At 51.5% G+C, this 16,243-nt stretch overlaps 30 non-coding genes across 30 annotated transcripts; all 30 read left to right on the plus strand.

Annotated features, from left to right (window-relative positions):
• The first annotated feature begins 219 nt into the window (after positions 1-219).
• On the plus strand, positions 220-290 carry TRNAG-CCC (transfer RNA glycine (anticodon CCC)). The gene has a single exon. It is a non-coding gene; the product is annotated as a tRNA-Gly (tRNA).
• Positions 291-1,276: 986 nt separating this feature from the next.
• On the plus strand, positions 1,277-1,347 carry TRNAG-CCC (transfer RNA glycine (anticodon CCC)). Its single transcript has one exon. It is a non-coding gene; the product is annotated as a tRNA-Gly (tRNA).
• Positions 1,348-1,909: 562 nt separating this feature from the next.
• Positions 1,910-1,980, plus strand: TRNAG-GCC (transfer RNA glycine (anticodon GCC)). Its single transcript has one exon. It is a non-coding gene; the product is annotated as a tRNA-Gly (tRNA).
• A 350-nt stretch (positions 1,981-2,330) lies between these two features.
• On the plus strand, positions 2,331-2,401 carry TRNAG-CCC (transfer RNA glycine (anticodon CCC)). Its single transcript has one exon. It is a non-coding gene; the product is annotated as a tRNA-Gly (tRNA).
• A 565-nt stretch (positions 2,402-2,966) lies between these two features.
• TRNAG-GCC (transfer RNA glycine (anticodon GCC)) lies at positions 2,967-3,037 on the plus strand. The gene has a single exon. It is a non-coding gene; the product is annotated as a tRNA-Gly (tRNA).
• A 350-nt stretch (positions 3,038-3,387) lies between these two features.
• Positions 3,388-3,458, plus strand: TRNAG-CCC (transfer RNA glycine (anticodon CCC)). Its single transcript has one exon. It is a non-coding gene; the product is annotated as a tRNA-Gly (tRNA).
• A 562-nt stretch (positions 3,459-4,020) lies between these two features.
• TRNAG-GCC (transfer RNA glycine (anticodon GCC)) lies at positions 4,021-4,091 on the plus strand. Its single transcript has one exon. It is a non-coding gene; the product is annotated as a tRNA-Gly (tRNA).
• A 350-nt stretch (positions 4,092-4,441) lies between these two features.
• On the plus strand, positions 4,442-4,512 carry TRNAG-CCC (transfer RNA glycine (anticodon CCC)). The gene has a single exon. It is a non-coding gene; the product is annotated as a tRNA-Gly (tRNA).
• Positions 4,513-5,077: 565 nt separating this feature from the next.
• TRNAG-GCC (transfer RNA glycine (anticodon GCC)) lies at positions 5,078-5,148 on the plus strand. The gene has a single exon. It is a non-coding gene; the product is annotated as a tRNA-Gly (tRNA).
• Positions 5,149-5,498: 350 nt separating this feature from the next.
• On the plus strand, positions 5,499-5,569 carry TRNAG-CCC (transfer RNA glycine (anticodon CCC)). Its single transcript has one exon. It is a non-coding gene; the product is annotated as a tRNA-Gly (tRNA).
• A 562-nt stretch (positions 5,570-6,131) lies between these two features.
• On the plus strand, positions 6,132-6,202 carry TRNAG-GCC (transfer RNA glycine (anticodon GCC)). The gene has a single exon. It is a non-coding gene; the product is annotated as a tRNA-Gly (tRNA).
• A 350-nt stretch (positions 6,203-6,552) lies between these two features.
• TRNAG-CCC (transfer RNA glycine (anticodon CCC)) lies at positions 6,553-6,623 on the plus strand. Its single transcript has one exon. It is a non-coding gene; the product is annotated as a tRNA-Gly (tRNA).
• A 565-nt stretch (positions 6,624-7,188) lies between these two features.
• On the plus strand, positions 7,189-7,259 carry TRNAG-GCC (transfer RNA glycine (anticodon GCC)). Its single transcript has one exon. It is a non-coding gene; the product is annotated as a tRNA-Gly (tRNA).
• Positions 7,260-7,609: 350 nt separating this feature from the next.
• On the plus strand, positions 7,610-7,680 carry TRNAG-CCC (transfer RNA glycine (anticodon CCC)). The gene has a single exon. It is a non-coding gene; the product is annotated as a tRNA-Gly (tRNA).
• A 562-nt stretch (positions 7,681-8,242) lies between these two features.
• Positions 8,243-8,313, plus strand: TRNAG-GCC (transfer RNA glycine (anticodon GCC)). Its single transcript has one exon. It is a non-coding gene; the product is annotated as a tRNA-Gly (tRNA).
• Positions 8,314-8,663: 350 nt separating this feature from the next.
• On the plus strand, positions 8,664-8,734 carry TRNAG-CCC (transfer RNA glycine (anticodon CCC)). The gene has a single exon. It is a non-coding gene; the product is annotated as a tRNA-Gly (tRNA).
• Positions 8,735-9,296: 562 nt separating this feature from the next.
• On the plus strand, positions 9,297-9,367 carry TRNAG-GCC (transfer RNA glycine (anticodon GCC)). Its single transcript has one exon. It is a non-coding gene; the product is annotated as a tRNA-Gly (tRNA).
• Positions 9,368-9,717: 350 nt separating this feature from the next.
• Positions 9,718-9,788, plus strand: TRNAG-CCC (transfer RNA glycine (anticodon CCC)). Its single transcript has one exon. It is a non-coding gene; the product is annotated as a tRNA-Gly (tRNA).
• A 562-nt stretch (positions 9,789-10,350) lies between these two features.
• TRNAG-GCC (transfer RNA glycine (anticodon GCC)) lies at positions 10,351-10,421 on the plus strand. Its single transcript has one exon. It is a non-coding gene; the product is annotated as a tRNA-Gly (tRNA).
• A 350-nt stretch (positions 10,422-10,771) lies between these two features.
• Positions 10,772-10,842, plus strand: TRNAG-CCC (transfer RNA glycine (anticodon CCC)). Its single transcript has one exon. It is a non-coding gene; the product is annotated as a tRNA-Gly (tRNA).
• Positions 10,843-11,407: 565 nt separating this feature from the next.
• On the plus strand, positions 11,408-11,478 carry TRNAG-GCC (transfer RNA glycine (anticodon GCC)). Its single transcript has one exon. It is a non-coding gene; the product is annotated as a tRNA-Gly (tRNA).
• A 350-nt stretch (positions 11,479-11,828) lies between these two features.
• Positions 11,829-11,899, plus strand: TRNAG-CCC (transfer RNA glycine (anticodon CCC)). The gene has a single exon. It is a non-coding gene; the product is annotated as a tRNA-Gly (tRNA).
• Positions 11,900-12,461: 562 nt separating this feature from the next.
• TRNAG-GCC (transfer RNA glycine (anticodon GCC)) lies at positions 12,462-12,532 on the plus strand. The gene has a single exon. It is a non-coding gene; the product is annotated as a tRNA-Gly (tRNA).
• Positions 12,533-12,882: 350 nt separating this feature from the next.
• On the plus strand, positions 12,883-12,953 carry TRNAG-CCC (transfer RNA glycine (anticodon CCC)). Its single transcript has one exon. It is a non-coding gene; the product is annotated as a tRNA-Gly (tRNA).
• Positions 12,954-13,518: 565 nt separating this feature from the next.
• On the plus strand, positions 13,519-13,589 carry TRNAG-GCC (transfer RNA glycine (anticodon GCC)). Its single transcript has one exon. It is a non-coding gene; the product is annotated as a tRNA-Gly (tRNA).
• Positions 13,590-13,939: 350 nt separating this feature from the next.
• TRNAG-CCC (transfer RNA glycine (anticodon CCC)) lies at positions 13,940-14,010 on the plus strand. The gene has a single exon. It is a non-coding gene; the product is annotated as a tRNA-Gly (tRNA).
• A 562-nt stretch (positions 14,011-14,572) lies between these two features.
• Positions 14,573-14,643, plus strand: TRNAG-GCC (transfer RNA glycine (anticodon GCC)). Its single transcript has one exon. It is a non-coding gene; the product is annotated as a tRNA-Gly (tRNA).
• A 350-nt stretch (positions 14,644-14,993) lies between these two features.
• On the plus strand, positions 14,994-15,064 carry TRNAG-CCC (transfer RNA glycine (anticodon CCC)). The gene has a single exon. It is a non-coding gene; the product is annotated as a tRNA-Gly (tRNA).
• A 562-nt stretch (positions 15,065-15,626) lies between these two features.
• TRNAG-GCC (transfer RNA glycine (anticodon GCC)) lies at positions 15,627-15,697 on the plus strand. The gene has a single exon. It is a non-coding gene; the product is annotated as a tRNA-Gly (tRNA).
• Positions 15,698-16,047: 350 nt separating this feature from the next.
• On the plus strand, positions 16,048-16,118 carry TRNAG-CCC (transfer RNA glycine (anticodon CCC)). Its single transcript has one exon. It is a non-coding gene; the product is annotated as a tRNA-Gly (tRNA).
• Positions 16,119-16,243: the final 125 nt, after the last annotated feature.

Genomic DNA, 16,243 nt, shown 5'->3' on the forward strand with positions numbered 1-16,243 from the left:
TTAGTAGAAGGGGCCGCTGCGCCTTGACTGGAAGCAGGGCAATCTCAGATTATGCAAAACGCTCATAGAGGCCCAGCCCGAGTAGGTGCCAGTCTCACACGTCTGCAAAGGCCTTCAATGAGGCTTTCAGCAGAAGTCAAGAGTTTACGAGTGACCATTCGCATGGAACTGGCAGGTGTGTTAAATCAAGCGCTCTACCGCAGTAATGCTGCTTGTCAGGCATTGGTAGTTCAGTGGTAGAATTCTCGCTTCCCAAGCGGGAGGCCTGGGTTCGATTCCCGGCCAATGCATGGCACTTTTGTAGACGTGTCTCTTGATATTTTAAAAGGCATGGGAAAAGAAAAATGGAAACGGTAGATAAGATGATTGCATTGCTTGTCTGTTTTCTGCGCAAAGAAAGCAATCTGCTGCCCTCTTTTAGCAGAAGATGGAACTGCAGTTTCAACTTAAGGCGGGAAACCTTCTATTATGCAAATAATTCCCAGAAGACCCCAGAAGCCCAGATTGAAAGGGTGTCAGCCTCGTGTGGCTGCAAAGATATCCCCTGAGTCCTGCAGTAGAAGTCTGGCTTTCCTGAGGCACGGTGCTCAGGGAACTGCACTCAGAGTAGCGACCCATACAAAGGCCACCCTCATCTACCAGTGTGCTTGCCTCTGTCCACTTTTCCTGTCTATAGAACCTGGCCGTTCGTGGCCGTTCGTGGCCAAGGGAGTGAGAAGGACTGCCAGGGCAGCGCAGCTCCCATTCACCCACCGGAGCTGGCGCCATCCTCATGTCACTGCAGTGCTCTGTTAAATCAGCTGCTCTGGGCTGCAATGGTCCAGAGCACTGTAGCGCCAGTGTGCAGCATGTAAGGCATTGGTGGTTCAGTGGTAGAATTCTCGCCTGCCACGCGGGAGGCCCGGGTTCGATTCCCGGCCAATGCCTGAGCGTTTTGCACATGTACCTTTCGTTGACTTTGAAGCATCGTGAAAAGGAAGAGACCGAACAAAAAAACAAGCCTTGATTGCCTTGCTTGCCTTATTTCTGCTACTAGCGATCACTCTGCTGATCCCTTTTAGTAGAAGGGGCCGCTGCGCCTTGACTGGAAGCAGGGCAATCTCAGATTATGCAAACAGCTCATAGAGGCCCAGCCCGAGTAGGTGCCAGTCTCACACGTCTGCAAAGGCCTTCAATGAGGCTTTCAGCAGAAGTCAAGAGTTTACGAGTGACCATTCGCATGGAACTGGCAGGTGTGTTAAATCAAGTGCTCTACCGCAGTAATGCTGCTTGTCAGGCATTGGTAGTTCAGTGGTAGAATTCTCGCTTCCCAAGCGGGAGGCCCGGGTTCGATTCCCGGCCAATGCATGGCACTTTTGTAGACGTGTCTCTTGATATTTTAAAAGGCATGGGAAAAGAAAAATGGAAACGGTAGATAAGATGATTGCATTGCTTGTCTGTTTTCTGCGCAAAGAAAGCACTCTGCTGCCCTCTTTTAGCAGAAGATGGAACGGCAGTTTCAACTTAAGGCGGGAAACCTATTATGCAAATAATTCCCAGAAGACCCCAGAAGCCCAGATTGAAAGGGTGTCAGCCTCGTGTGGCTGCAAAGATATCCCCTGAGTCCTGCGGTAGAAGTCTGGCTTTCCTGAGGCACGGTGCTCAGGGAACTGCACTCAGAGTAGCGACCCATACAAAGGCCACCCTCATCTACCAGTGTGCTTGCCTCTGTCCACTTTTCCTGTCTATAGAACCTGGCCGTTCGTGGCCGTTCGTGGCCAAGTGAGTGAGAAGGACTGCCAGGGCAGCGCAGCTCCCATTCACCCACCGGAGCTGGCGCCATCCTCATGCCACTGCAGTGCTCTGTTAAATCAGCTGCTCTGGGCTGCAATGGTCCAGAGCACTGTAGCGCCAGTGTGCAGCATGTAAGGCATTGGTGGTTCAGTGGTAGAATTCTCGCCTGCCACGCGGGAGGCCCGGGTTCGATTCCCGGCCAATGCATGAGCGTTTTGCACATGTACCTTTCGTTGACTTTGAAGCATCGTGAAAAGGAAGAGACCGAACAAAAAAACAAGCCTTGATTGCCTTGCTTGCCTTATTTCTGCTACTAGCGATCACTCTGCTGATCCCTTTTAGTAGAAGGGGCCGCTGCGCCTTGACTGGAAGCAGGGCAATCTCAGATTATGCAAAACGCTCATAGAGGCCCAGCCCGAGTAGGTGCCAGTCTCACACGTCTGCAAAGGCCTTCAATGAGGCTTTCAGCAGAAGTCAAGAGTTTACGAGTGACCATTCGCATGGAACTGGCAGGTGTGTTAAATCAAGCGCTCTACCGCAGTAATGCTGCTTGTCAAGCATTGGTAGTTCAGTGGTAGAATTCTCGCTTCCCAAGCGGGAGGCCCGGGTTCGATTCCCGGCCAATGCATGGCACTTTTGTAGACGTGTCTCTTGATATTTTAAAAGGCATGGGAAAAGAAAAATGGAAACGGTAGATAAGATGATTGCATTGCTTGTCTGTTTTCTGCGCAAAGAAAGCAATCTGCTGCCCTCTTTTAGCAGAAGATGGAACTGCAGTTTCAACTTAAGGCGGGAAACCTTCTATTATGCAAATAATTCCCAGAAGACCCCAGAAGCCCAGATTGAAAGGGTGTCAGCCTGGTGTGGCTGCAAAGATATCCCCTGAGTCCTGCGGTAGAAGTCTGGCTTTCCTGAGGCACGGTGCTCAGGGAACTGCACTCAGAGTAGCGACCCATACAAAGGCCACCCTCATCTACCAGTGTGCTTGCCTCTGTCCACTTTTCCTGTCTATAGAACCTGGCCGTTCGTGGCCGTTCGTGGCCAAGTGAGTGAGAAGGACTGCCAGGGCAGCGCAGCTCCCATTCACCCACCGGAGCTGGCGCCATCCTCATGTCACTGCAGTGCTCTGTTAAATCAGCTGCTCTGGGCTGCAATGGTCCAGAGCACTGTAGCGCCAGTGTGCAGCACGTAAGGCATTGGTGGTTCAGTGGTAGAATTCTCGCCTGCCACGCGGGAGGCCCGGGTTCGATTCCCGGCCAATGCATGAGCGTTTTGCACATGTACCTTTCGTTGACTTTGAAGCATCGTGAAAAGGAAGAGACCGAACAAAAAAACAAGCCTTGATTGCCTTGCTTGCCTTATTTCTGCTACTAGCGATCACTCTGCTGATCCCTTTTAGTAGAAGGGGCCGCTGCGCCTTGACTGGAAGCAGGGCAATCTCAGATTATGCAAACAGCTCATAGAGGCCCAGCCCGAGTAGGTGCCAGTCTCACACGTCTGCAAAGGCCTTCAATGAGGCTTTCAGCAGAAGTCAAGAGTTTACGAGTGACCATTCGCATGGAACTGGCAGGTGTGTTAAATCAAGTGCTCTACCGCAGTAATGCTGCTTGTCAGGCATTGGTAGTTCAGTGGTAGAATTCTCGCTTCCCAAGCGGGAGGCCCGGGTTCGATTCCCGGCCAATGCATGGCACTTTTGTAGACGTGTCTCTTGATATTTTAAAAGGCATGGGAAAAGAAAAATGGAAACGGTAGATAAGATGATTGCATTGCTTGTCTGTTTTCTGCGCAAAGAAAGCACTCTGCTGCCCTCTTTTAGCAGAAGATGGAACGGCAGTTTCAACTTAAGGCGGGAAACCTATTATGCAAATAATTCCCAGAAGACCCCAGAAGCCCAGATTGAAAGGGTGTCAGCCTCGTGTGGCTGCAAAGATATCCCCTGAGTCCTGCGGTAGAAGTCTGGCTTTCCTGAGGCACGGTGCTCAGGGAACTGCACTCAGAGTAGCGACCCATACAAAGGCCACCCTCATCTACCAGTGTGCTTGCCTCTGTCCACTTTTCCTGTCTATAGAACCTGGCCGTTCGTGGCCGTTCGTGGCCAAGTGAGTGAGAAGGACTGCCAGGGCAGCGCAGCTCCCATTCACCCACCGGAGCTGGCGCCATCCTCATGCCACTGCAGTGCTCTGTTAAATCAGCTGCTCTGGGCTGCAATGGTCCAGAGCACTGTAGCGCCAGTGTGCAGCATGTAAGGCATTGGTGGTTCAGTGGTAGAATTCTCGCCTGCCACGCGGGAGGCCCGGGTTCGATTCCCGGCCAATGCATGAGCGTTTTGCACATGTACCTTTCGTTGACTTTGAAGCATCGTGAAAAGGAAGAGACCGAACAAAAAAACAAGCCTTGATTGCCTTGCTTGCCTTATTTCTGCTACTAGCGATCACTCTGCTGATCCCTTTTAGTAGAAGGGGCCGCTGCGCCTTGACTGGAAGCAGGGCAATCTCAGATTATGCAAAACGCTCATAGAGGCCCAGCCCGAGTAGGTGCCAGTCTCACACGTCTGCAAAGGCCTTCAATGAGGCTTTCAGCAGAAGTCAAGAGTTTACGAGTGACCATTCGCATGGAACTGGCAGGTGTGTTAAATCAAGCGCTCTACCGCAGTAATGCTGCTTGTCAAGCATTGGTAGTTCAGTGGTAGAATTCTCGCTTCCCAAGCGGGAGGCCCGGGTTCGATTCCCGGCCAATGCATGGCACTTTTGTAGACGTGTCTCTTGATATTTTAAAAGGCATGGGAAAAGAAAAATGGAAACGGTAGATAAGATGATTGCATTGCTTGTCTGTTTTCTGCGCAAAGAAAGCAATCTGCTGCCCTCTTTTAGCAGAAGATGGAACTGCAGTTTCAACTTAAGGCGGGAAACCTTCTATTATGCAAATAATTCCCAGAAGACCCCAGAAGCCCAGATTGAAAGGGTGTCAGCCTCGTGTGGCTGCAAAGATATCCCCTGAGTCCTGCGGTAGAAGTCTGGCTTTCCTGAGGCACGGTGCTCAGGGAACTGCACTCAGAGTAGCGACCCATACAAAGGCCACCCTCATCTACCAGTGTGCTTGCCTCTGTCCACTTTTCCTGTCTATAGAACCTGGCCGTTCGTGGCCGTTCGTGGCCAAGTGAGTGAGAAGGACTGCCAGGGCAGCGCAGCTCCCATTCACCCACCGGAGCTGGCGCCATCCTCATGTCACTGCAGTGCTCTGTTAAATCAGCTGCTCTGGGCTGCAATGGTCCAGAGCACTGTAGCGCCAGTGTGCAGCATGTAAGGCATTGGTGGTTCAGTGGTAGAATGCTCGCCTGCCACGCGGGAGGCCCGGGTTCGATTCCCGGCCAATGCATGAGCGTTTTGCACATGTACCTTTCGTTGACTTTGAAGCATCGTGAAAAGGAAGAGACCGAACAAAAAAACAAGCCTTGATTGCCTTGCTTGCCTTATTTCTGCTACTAGCGATCACTCTGCTGATCCCTTTTAGTAGAAGGGGCCGCTGCGCCTTGACTGGAAGCAGGGCAATCTCAGATTATGCAAACAGCTCATAGAGGCCCAGCCCGAGTAGGTGCCAGTCTCACACGTCTGCAAAGGCCTTCAATGAGGCTTTCAGCAGAAGTCAAGAGTTTACGAGTGACCATTCGCATGGAACTGGCAGGTGTGTTAAATCAAGCGCTCTACCGCAGTAATGCTGCTTGTCAGGCATTGGTAGTTCAGTGGTAGAATTCTCGCTTCCCAAGCGGGAGGCCCGGGTTCGATTCCCGGCCAATGCATGGCACTTTTGTAGACGTGTCTCTTGATATTTTAAAAGGCATGGGAAAAGAAAAATGGAAACGGTAGATAAGATGATTGCATTGCTTGTCTGTTTTCTGCGCAAAGAAAGCACTCTGCTGCCCTCTTTTAGCAGAAGATGGAACGGCAGTTTCAACTTAAGGCGGGAAACCTATTATGCAAATAATTCCCAGAAGACCCCAGAAGCCCAGATTGAAAGGGTGTCAGCCTCGTGTGGCTGCAAAGATATCCCCTGAGTCCTGCGGTAGAAGTCTGGCTTTCCTGAGGCACGGTGCTCAGGGAACTGCACTCAGAGTAGCGACCCATACAAAGGCCACCCTCATCTACCAGTGTGCTTGCCTCTGTCCACTTTTCCTGTCTATAGAACCTGGCCGTTCGTGGCCGTTCGTGGCCAAGTGAGTGAGAAGGACTGCCAGGGCAGCGCAGCTCCCATTCACCCACCGGAGCTGGCGCCATCCTCATGTCACTGCAGTGCTCTGTTAAATCAGCTGCTCTGGGCTGCAATGGTCCAGAGCACTGTAGCGCCAGTGTGCAGCATGTAAGGCATTGGTGGTTCAGTGGTAGAATTCTCGCCTGCCACGCGGGAGGCCCGGGTTCGATTCCCGGCCAATGCATGAGCGTTTTGCACATGTACCTTTCGTTGACTTTGAAGCATCGTGAAAAGGAAGAGACAGAACAAAAAAACAAGCCTTGATTGCCTTGCTTGCCTTATTTCTGCTACTAGCGATCACTCTGCTGATCCCTTTTAGTAGAAGGGGCCGCTGCGCCTTGACTGGAAGCAGGGCAATCTCAGATTATGCAAAACGCTCATAGAGGCCCAGCCCGAGTAGGTGCCAGTCTCACACGTCTGCAAAGGCCTTCAATGAGGCTTTCAGCAGAAGTCAAGAGTTTACGAGTGACCATTCGCATGGAACTGGCAGGTGTGTTAAATCAAGCGCTCTACCGCAGTAATGCTGCTTGTCAGGCATTGGTAGTTCAGTGGTAGAATTCTCGCTTCCCAAGCGGGAGGCCCGGGTTCGATTCCCGGCCAATGCATGGCACTTTTGTAGACGTGTCTCTTGATATTTTAAAAGGCATGGGAAAAGAAAAATGGAAACGGTAGATAAGATGATTGCATTGCTTGTCTGTTTTCTGCGCAAAGAAAGCACTCTGCTGCCCTCTTTTAGCAGAAGATGGAACTGCAGTTTCAACTTAAGGCGGGAAACCTTCTATTATGCAAATAATTCCCAGAAGACCCCAGAAGCCCAGATTGAAAGGGTGTCAGCCTCGTGTGGCTGCAAAGATATCCCCTGAGTCCTGCGGTAGAAGTCTGGCTTTCCTGAGGCACGGTGCTCAGGGAACTGCACTCAGAGTAGCGACCCATACAAAGGCCACCCTCATCTACCAGTGTGCTTGCCTCTGTCCACTTTTCCTGTCTATAGAACCTGGCCGTTCGTGGCCGTTCGTGGCCAAGTGAGTGAGAAGGACTGCCAGGGCAGCGCAGCTCCCATTCACCCACCGGAGCTGGCGCCATCCTCATGTCACTGCAGTGCTCTGTTAAATCAGCTGCTCTGGGCTGCAATGGTCCAGAGCACTGTAGCGCCAGTGTGCAGCATGTAAGGCATTGGTGGTTCAGTGGTAGAATTCTCGCCTGCCACGCGGGAGGCCCGGGTTCGATTCCCGGCCAATGCATGAGCGTTTTGCACATGTACCTTTCGTTGACTTTGAAGCATCGTGAAAAGGAAGAGACCGAACAAAAAAACAAGCCTTGATTGCCTTGCTTGCCTTATTTCTGCTACTAGCGATCACTCTGCTGATCCCTTTTAGTAGAAGGGGCCGCTGCGCCTTGACTGGAAGCAGGGCAATCTCAGATTATGCAAACAGCTCATAGAGGCCCAGCCCGAGTAGGTGCCAGTCTCACACGTCTGCAAAGGCCTTCAATGAGGCTTTCAGCAGAAGTCAAGAGTTTACGAGTGACCATTCGCATGGAACTGGCAGGTGTGTTAAATCAAGTGCTCTACCGCAGTAATGCTGCTTGTCAGGCATTGGTAGTTCAGTGGTAGAATTCTCGCTTCCCAAGCGGGAGGCCCGGGTTCGATTCCCGGCCAATGCATGGCACTTTTGTAGACGTGTCTCTTGATATTTTAAAAGGCATGGGAAAAGAAAAATGGAAACGGTAGATAAGATGATTGCATTGCTTGTCTGTTTTCTGCGCAAAGAAAGCACTCTGCTGCCCTCTTTTAGCAGAAGATGGAACGGCAGTTTCAACTTAAGGCGGGAAACCTATTATGCAAATAATTCCCAGAAGACCCCAGAAGCCCAGATTGAAAGGGTGTCAGCCTCGTGTGGCTGCAAAGATATCCCCTGAGTCCTGCGGTAGAAGTCTGGCTTTCCTGAGGCACGGTGCTCAGGGAACTGCACTCAGAGTAGCGACCCATACAAAGGCCACCCTCATCTACCAGTGTGCTTGCCTCTGTCCACTTTTCCTGTCTATAGAACCTGGCCGTTCGTGGCCGTTCGTGGCCAAGGGAGTGAGAAGGACTGCCAGGGCAGCGCAGCTCCCATTCACCCACCGGAGCTGGCGCCATCCTCATGTCACTGCAGTGCTCTGTTAAATCAGCTGCTCTGGGCTGCAATGGTCCAGAGCACTGTAGCGCCAGTGTGCAGCATGTAAGGCATTGGTGGTTCAGTGGTAGAATTCTCGCCTGCCACGCGGGAGGCCCGGGTTCGATTCCCGGCCAATGCATGAGCGTTTTGCACATGTACCTTTCGTTGACTTTGAAGCATCGTGAAAAGGAAGAGACCGAACAAAAAAACAAGCCTTGATTGCCTTGCTTGCCTTATTTCTGCTACTAGCGATCACTCTGCTGATCCCTTTTAGTAGAAGGGGCCGCTGCGCCTTGACTGGAAGCAGGGCAATCTCAGATTATGCAAACAGCTCATAGAGGCCCAGCCCGAGTAGGTGCCAGTCTCACACGTCTGCAAAGGCCTTCAATGAGGCTTTCAGCAGAAGTCAAGAGTTTACGAGTGACCATTCGCATGGAACTGGCAGGTGTGTTAAATCAAGTGCTCTACCGCAGTAATGCTGCTTGTCAGGCATTGGTAGTTCAGTGGTAGAATTCTCGCTTCCCAAGCGGGAGGCCCGGGTTCGATTCCCGGCCAATGCATGGCACTTTTGTAGACGTGTCTCTTGATATTTTAAAAGGCATGGGAAAAGAAAAATGGAAACGGTAGATAAGATGATTGCATTGCTTGTCTGTTTTCTGCGCAAAGAAAGCACTCTGCTGCCCTCTTTTAGCAGAAGATGGAACGGCAGTTTCAACTTAAGGCGGGAAACCTATTATGCAAATAATTCCCAGAAGACCCCAGAAGCCCAGATTGAAAGGGTGTCAGCCTCGTGTGGCTGCAAAGATATCCCCTGAGTCCTGCGGTAGAAGTCTGGCTTTCCTGAGGCACGGTGCTCAGGGAACTGCACTCAGAGTAGCGACCCATACAAAGGCCACCCTCATCTACCAGTGTGCTTGCCTCTGTCCACTTTTCCTGTCTATAGAACCTGGCCGTTCGTGGCCGTTCGTGGCCAAGGGAGTGAGAAGGACTGCCAGGGCAGCGCAGCTCCCATTCACCCACCGGAGCTGGCGCCATCCTCATGTCACTGCAGTGCTCTGTTAAATCAGCTGCTCTGGGCTGCAATGGTCCAGAGCACTGTAGCGCCAGTGTGCAGCATGTAAGGCATTGGTGGTTCAGTGGTAGAATTCTCGCCTGCCACGCGGGAGGCCCGGGTTCGATTCCCGGCCAATGCATGAGCGTTTTGCACATGTACCTTTCGTTGACTTTGAAGCATCGTGAAAAGGAAGAGACCGAACAAAAAAACAAGCCTTGATTGCCTTGCTTGCCTTATTTCTGCTACTAGCGATCACTCTGCTGATCCCTTTTAGTAGAAGGGGCCGCTGCGCCTTGACTGGAAGCAGGGCAATCTCAGATTATGCAAACAGCTCATAGAGGCCCAGCCCGAGTAGGTGCCAGTCTCACACGTCTGCAAAGGCCTTCAATGAGGCTTTCAGCAGAAGTCAAGAGTTTACGAGTGACCATTCGCATGGAACTGGCAGGTGTGTTAAATCAAGTGCTCTACCGCAGTAATGCTGCTTGTCAGGCATTGGTAGTTCAGTGGTAGAATTCTCGCTTCCCAAGCGGGAGGCCCGGGTTCGATTCCCGGCCAATGCATGGCACTTTTGTAGACGTGTCTCTTGATATTTTAAAAGGCATGGGAAAAGAAAAATGGAAACGGTAGATAAGATGATTGCATTGCTTGTCTGTTTTCTGCGCAAAGAAAGCACTCTGCTGCCCTCTTTTAGCAGAAGATGGAACGGCAGTTTCAACTTAAGGCGGGAAACCTATTATGCAAATAATTCCCAGAAGACCCCAGAAGCCCAGATTGAAAGGGTGTCAGCCTCGTGTGGCTGCAAAGATATCCCCTGAGTCCTGCGGTAGAAGTCTGGCTTTCCTGAGGCACGGTGCTCAGGGAACTGCACTCAGAGTAGCGACCCATACAAAGGCCACCCTCATCTACCAGTGTGCTTGCCTCTGTCCACTTTTCCTGTCTATAGAACCTGGCCGTTCGTGGCCGTTCGTGGCCAAGTGAGTGAGAAGGACTGCCAGGGCAGCGCAGCTCCCATTCACCCACCGGAGCTGGCGCCATCCTCATGTCACTGCAGTGCTCTGTTAAATCAGCTGCTCTGGGCTGCAATGGTCCAGAGCACTGTAGCGCCAGTGTGCAGCATGTAAGGCATTGGTGGTTCAGTGGTAGAATTCTCGCCTGCCACGCGGGAGGCCCGGGTTCGATTCCCGGCCAATGCATGAGCGTTTTGCACATGTACCTTTCGTTGACTTTGAAGCATCGTGAAAAGGAAGAGACCGAACAAAAAAACAAGCCTTGATTGCCTTGCTTGCCTTATTTCTGCTACTAGCGATCACTCTGCTGATCCCTTTTAGTAGAAGGGGCCGCTGCGCCTTGACTGGAAGCAGGGCAATCTCAGATTATGCAAAACGCTCATAGAGGCCCAGCCCGAGTAGGTGCCAGTCTCACACGTCTGCAAAGGCCTTCAATGAGGCTTTCAGCAGAAGTCAAGAGTTTACGAGTGACCATTCGCATGGAACTGGCAGGTGTGTTAAATCAAGCGCTCTACCGCAGTAATGCTGCTTGTCAAGCATTGGTAGTTCAGTGGTAGAATTCTCGCTTCCCAAGCGGGAGGCCCGGGTTCGATTCCCGGCCAATGCATGGCACTTTTGTAGACGTGTCTCTTGATATTTTAAAAGGCATGGGAAAAGAAAAATGGAAACGGTAGATAAGATGATTGCATTGCTTGTCTGTTTTCTGCGCAAAGAAAGCAATCTGCTGCCCTCTTTTAGCAGAAGATGGAACTGCAGTTTCAACTTAAGGCGGGAAACCTTCTATTATGCAAATAATTCCCAGAAGACCCCAGAAGCCCAGATTGAAAGGGTGTCAGCCTCGTGTGGCTGCAAAGATATCCCCTGAGTCCTGCGGTAGAAGTCTGGCTTTCCTGAGGCACGGTGCTCAGGGAACTGCACTCAGAGTAGCGACCCATACAAAGGCCACCCTCATCTACCAGTGTGCTTGCCTCTGTCCACTTTTCCTGTCTATAGAACCTGGCCGTTCGTGGCCGTTCGTGGCCAAGTGAGTGAGAAGGACTGCCAGGGCAGCGCAGCTCCCATTCACCCACCGGAGCTGGCGCCATCCTCATGTCACTGCAGTGCTCTGTTAAATCAGCTGCTCTGGGCTGCAATGGTCCAGAGCACTGTAGCGCCAGTGTGCAGCATGTAAGGCATTGGTGGTTCAGTGGTAGAATTCTCGCCTGCCACGCGGGAGGCCCGGGTTCGATTCCCGGCCAATGCATGAGCGTTTTGCACATGTACCTTTCGTTGACTTTGAAGCATCGTGAAAAGGAAGAGACCGAACAAAAAAACAAGCCTTGATTGCCTTGCTTGCCTTATTTCTGCTACTAGCGATCACTCTGCTGATCCCTTTTAGTAGAAGGGGCCGCTGCGCCTTGACTGGAAGCAGGGCAATCTCAGATTATGCAAACAGCTCATAGAGGCCCAGCCCGAGTAGGTGCCAGTCTCACACGTCTGCAAAGGCCTTCAATGAGGCTTTCAGCAGAAGTCAAGAGTTTACGAGTGACCATTCGCATGGAACTGGCAGGTGTGTTAAATCAAGTGCTCTACCGCAGTAATGCTGCTTGTCAGGCATTGGTAGTTCAGTGGTAGAATTCTCGCTTCCCAAGCGGGAGGCCCGGGTTCGATTCCCGGCCAATGCATGGCACTTTTGTAGACGTGTCTCTTGATATTTTAAAAGGCATGGGAAAAGAAAAATGGAAACGGTAGATAAGATGATTGCATTGCTTGTCTGTTTTCTGCGCAAAGAAAGCACTCTGCTGCCCTCTTTTAGCAGAAGATGGAACGGCAGTTTCAACTTAAGGCGGGAAACCTATTATGCAAATAATTCCCAGAAGACCCCAGAAGCCCAGATTGAAAGGGTGTCAGCCTCGTGTGGCTGCAAAGATATCCCCTGAGTCCTGCGGTAGAAGTCTGGCTTTCCTGAGGCACGGTGCTCAGGGAACTGCACTCAGAGTAGCGACCCATACAAAGGCCACCCTCATCTACCAGTGTGCTTGCCTCTGTCCACTTTTCCTGTCTATAGAACCTGGCCGTTCGTGGCCGTTCGTGGCCAAGGGAGTGAGAAGGACTGCCAGGGCAGCGCAGCTCCCATTCACCCACCGGAGCTGGCGCCATCCTCATGTCACTGCAGTGCTCTGTTAAATCAGCTGCTCTGGGCTGCAATGGTCCAGAGCACTGTAGCGCCAGTGTGCAGCATGTAAGGCATTGGTGGTTCAGTGGTAGAATTCTCGCCTGCCACGCGGGAGGCCCGGGTTCGATTCCCGGCCAATGCATGAGCGTTTTGCACATGTACCTTTCGTTGACTTTGAAGCATCGTGAAAAGGAAGAGACCGAACAAAAAAACAAGCCTTGATTGCCTTGCTTGCCTTATTTCTGCTACTAGCGATCACTCTGCTGATCCCTTTTAGTAGAAGGGGCCGCTGCGCCTTGACTGGAAGCAGGGCAATCTCAGATTATGCAAAACGCTCATAGAGGCCCAGCCCGAGTAGGTGCCAGTCTCACACGTCTGCAAAGGCCTTCAATGAGGCTTTCAGCAGAAGTCAAGAGTTTACGAGTGACCATTCGCATGGAACTGGCAGGTGTGTTAAATCAAGCGCTCTACCGCAGTAATGCTGCTTGTCAAGCATTGGTAGTTCAGTGGTAGAATTCTCGCTTCCCAAGCGGGAGGCCCGGGTTCGATTCCCGGCCAATGCATGGCACTTTTGTAGACGTGTCTCTTGATATTTTAAAAGGCATGGGAAAAGAAAAATGGAAACGGTAGATAAGATGATTGCATTGCTTGTCTGTTTTCTGCGCAAAGAAAGCAATCTGCTGCCCTCTTTTAGCAGAAGATGGAACTGCAGTTTCAACTTAAGGCGGGAAACCTTCTATTATGCAAATAATTCCCAGAAGACCCCAGAAGCCCAGATTGAAAGGGTGTCAGCCTCGTGTGGCTGCAAAGATATCCCCTGAGTCCTGCGGTAGAAGTCTGGCTTTCCTGAGGCACGGTGCTCAGGGAACTGCACTCAGAGTAGCGACCCATACAAAGGCCACCCTCATCTACCAGTGTGCTTGCCTCTGTCCACTTTTCCTGTCTATAGAACCTGGCCGTTCGTGGCCGTTCGTGGCCAAGTGAGTGAGAAGGACTGCCAGGGCAGCGCAGCTCCCATTCACCCACCGGAGCTGGCGCCATCCTCATGTCACTGCAGTGCTCTGTTAAATCAGCTGCTCTGGGCTGCAATGGTCCAGAGCACTGTAGCGCCAGTGTGCAGCATGTAAGGCATTGGTGGTTCAGTGGTAGAATTCTCGCCTGCCACGCGGGAGGCCCGGGTTCGATTCCCGGCCAATGCATGAGCGTTTTGCACATGTACCTTTCGTTGACTTTGAAGCATCGTGAAAAGGAAGAGACCGAACAAAAAAACAAGCCTTGATTGCCTTGCTTGCCTTATTTCTGCTACTAGCGATCACTCTGCTGATCCCTTTTAGTAGAAGGGGCCGCTGCGCCTTGACTGGAAGCAGGGCAATCTCAGATTATGCAAACAGCTCATAGAGGCCCAGCCCGAGTAGGTGCCAGTCTCACACGTCTGCAAAGGCCTTCAATGAGGCTTTCAGCAGAAGTCAAGAGTTTACGAGTGACCATTCGCATGGAACTGGCAGGTGTGTTAAATCAAGTGCTCTACCGCAGTAATGCTGCTTGTCAGGCATTGGTAGTTCAGTGGTAGAATTCTCGCTTCCCAAGCGGGAGGCCCGGGTTCGATTCCCGGCCAATGCATGGCACTTTTGTAGACGTGTCTCTTGATATTTTAAAAGGCATGGGAAAAGAAAAATGGAAACGGTAGATAAGATGATTGCATTGCTTGTCTGTTTTCTGCGCAAAGAAAGCACTCTGCTGCCCTCTTTTAGCAGAAGATGGAACGGCAGTTTCAACTTAAGGCGGGAAACCTATTATGCAAATAATTCCCAGAAGACCCCAGAAGCCCAGATTGAAAGGGTGTCAGCCTCGTGTGGCTGCAAAGATATCCCCTGAGTCCTGCGGTAGAAGTCTGGCTTTCCTGAGGCACGGTGCTCAGGGAACTGCACTCAGAGTAGCGACCCATACAAAGGCCACCCTCATCTACCAGTGTGCTTGCCTCTGTCCACTTTTCCTGTCTATAGAACCTGGCCGTTCGTGGCCGTTCGTGGCCAAGTGAGTAAGAAGGACTGCCAGGGCAGCGCAGCTCCCATTCACCCACCGGAGCTGGCGCCATCCTCATGTCACTGCAGTGCTCTGTTAAATCAGCTGCTCTGGGCTGCAATGGTCCAGAGCACTGTAGCGCCAGTGTGCAGCATGTAAGGCATTGGTGGTTCAGTGGTAGAATTCTCGCCTGCCACGCGGGAGGCCCGGGTTCGATTCCCGGCCAATGCATGAGCGTTTTGCACATGTACCTTTCGTTGACTTTGAAGCATCGTGAAAAGGAAGAGACCGAACAAAAAAACAAGCCTTGATTGCCTTGCTTGCCTTATTTCTGCTACTAGCGATCACTCTGCTGATCCCTTTTAGTAGAAGGGGCCGCTGCGCCTTGACTGGAAGCAGGGCAATCTCAGATTATGCAAACAGCTCATAGAGGCCCAGCCCGAGTAGGTGCCAGTCTCACACGTCTGCAAAGGCCTTCAATGAGGCTTTCAGCAGAAGTCAAGAGTTTACGAGTGACCATTCGCATGGAACTGGCAGGTGTGTTAAATCAAGTGCTCTACCGCAGTAATGCTGCTTGTCAGGCATTGGTAGTTCAGTGGTAGAATTCTCGCTTCCCAAGCGGGAGGCCCGGGTTCGATTCCCGGCCAATGCATGGCACTTTTGTAGACGTGTCTCTTGATATTTTAAAAGGCATGGGAAAAGAAAAATGGAAACGGTAGATAAGATGATTGCATTGCTTGTCTGTTTTCTGCGCAAAGAAAGCACTCTGCTGCCCTCTTTTAGCAGAAGATGGAACGGCAGTTTCAACTTAAGGCGGGAAACCTATTATGCAAATAATTCCCAGAAGACCCCAGAAGCCCAGATTGAAAGGGTGTCAGCCTCGTGTGGCTGCAAAGATATCCCCTGAGTCCTGCGGTAGAAGTCTGGCTTTCCTGAGGCACGGTGCTCAGGGAACTGCACTCAGAGTAGCGACCCATACAAAGGCCACCCTCATCTACCAGTGTGCTTGCCTCTGTCCACTTTTCCTGTCTATAGAACCTGGCCGTTCGTGGCCGTTCGTGGCCAAGTGAGTGAGAAGGACTGCCAGGGCAGCGCAGCTCCCATTCACCCACCGGAGCTGGCGCCATCCTCATGTCACTGCAGTGCTCTGTTAAATCAGCTGCTCTGGGCTGCAATGGTCCAGAGCACTGTAGCGCCAGTGTGCAGCATGTAAGGCATTGGTGGTTCAGTGGTAGAATTCTCGCCTGCCATGCGGGAGGCCCGGGTTCGATTCCCGGCCAATGCATGAGCGTTTTGCACATGTACCTTTCGTTGACTTTGAAGCATCGTGAAAAGGAAGAGACCGAACAAAAAAACAAGCCTTGATTGCCTTGCTTGCCTTATTTCTGCTACTAGCGATCACTCTGCTGATCCCTTTTAGTAGAAGGGGCCGCTGCGCCTTGACTGGAAGCAGGGCAATCTCAGATTATGCAAACAGCTCATAGAGGCCCAGCCCGAGTAGGTGCCAGTCTCACACGTCTGCAAAGGCCTTCAATGAGGCTTTCAGCAGAAGTCAAGAGTTTACGAGTGACCATTCGCATGGAACTGGCAGGTGTGTTAAATCAAGTGCTCTACCGCAGTAATGCTGCTTGTCAGGCATTGGTAGTTCAGTGGTAGAATTCTCGCTTCCCAAGCGGGAGGCCCGGGTTCGATTCCCGGCCAATGCATGGCACTTTTGTAGACGTGTCTCTTGATATTTTAAAAGGCATGGGAAAAGAAAAATGGAAACGGTAGATAAGATGATTGCATTGCTTGTCTGTTTTCTGCGCAAAGAAAGCACTCTGCTGCCCTC

The sequence above is a fragment of the Ambystoma mexicanum genome, unplaced genomic scaffold (genome assembly GCF_040938575.1).
Source record: "Ambystoma mexicanum isolate Mex_15411 unplaced genomic scaffold, UKY_AmexF1_1 Mex_scaf52, whole genome shotgun sequence".
NCBI classification, from domain to species: Eukaryota; Metazoa; Chordata; class Amphibia; order Caudata; family Ambystomatidae; genus Ambystoma; species Ambystoma mexicanum.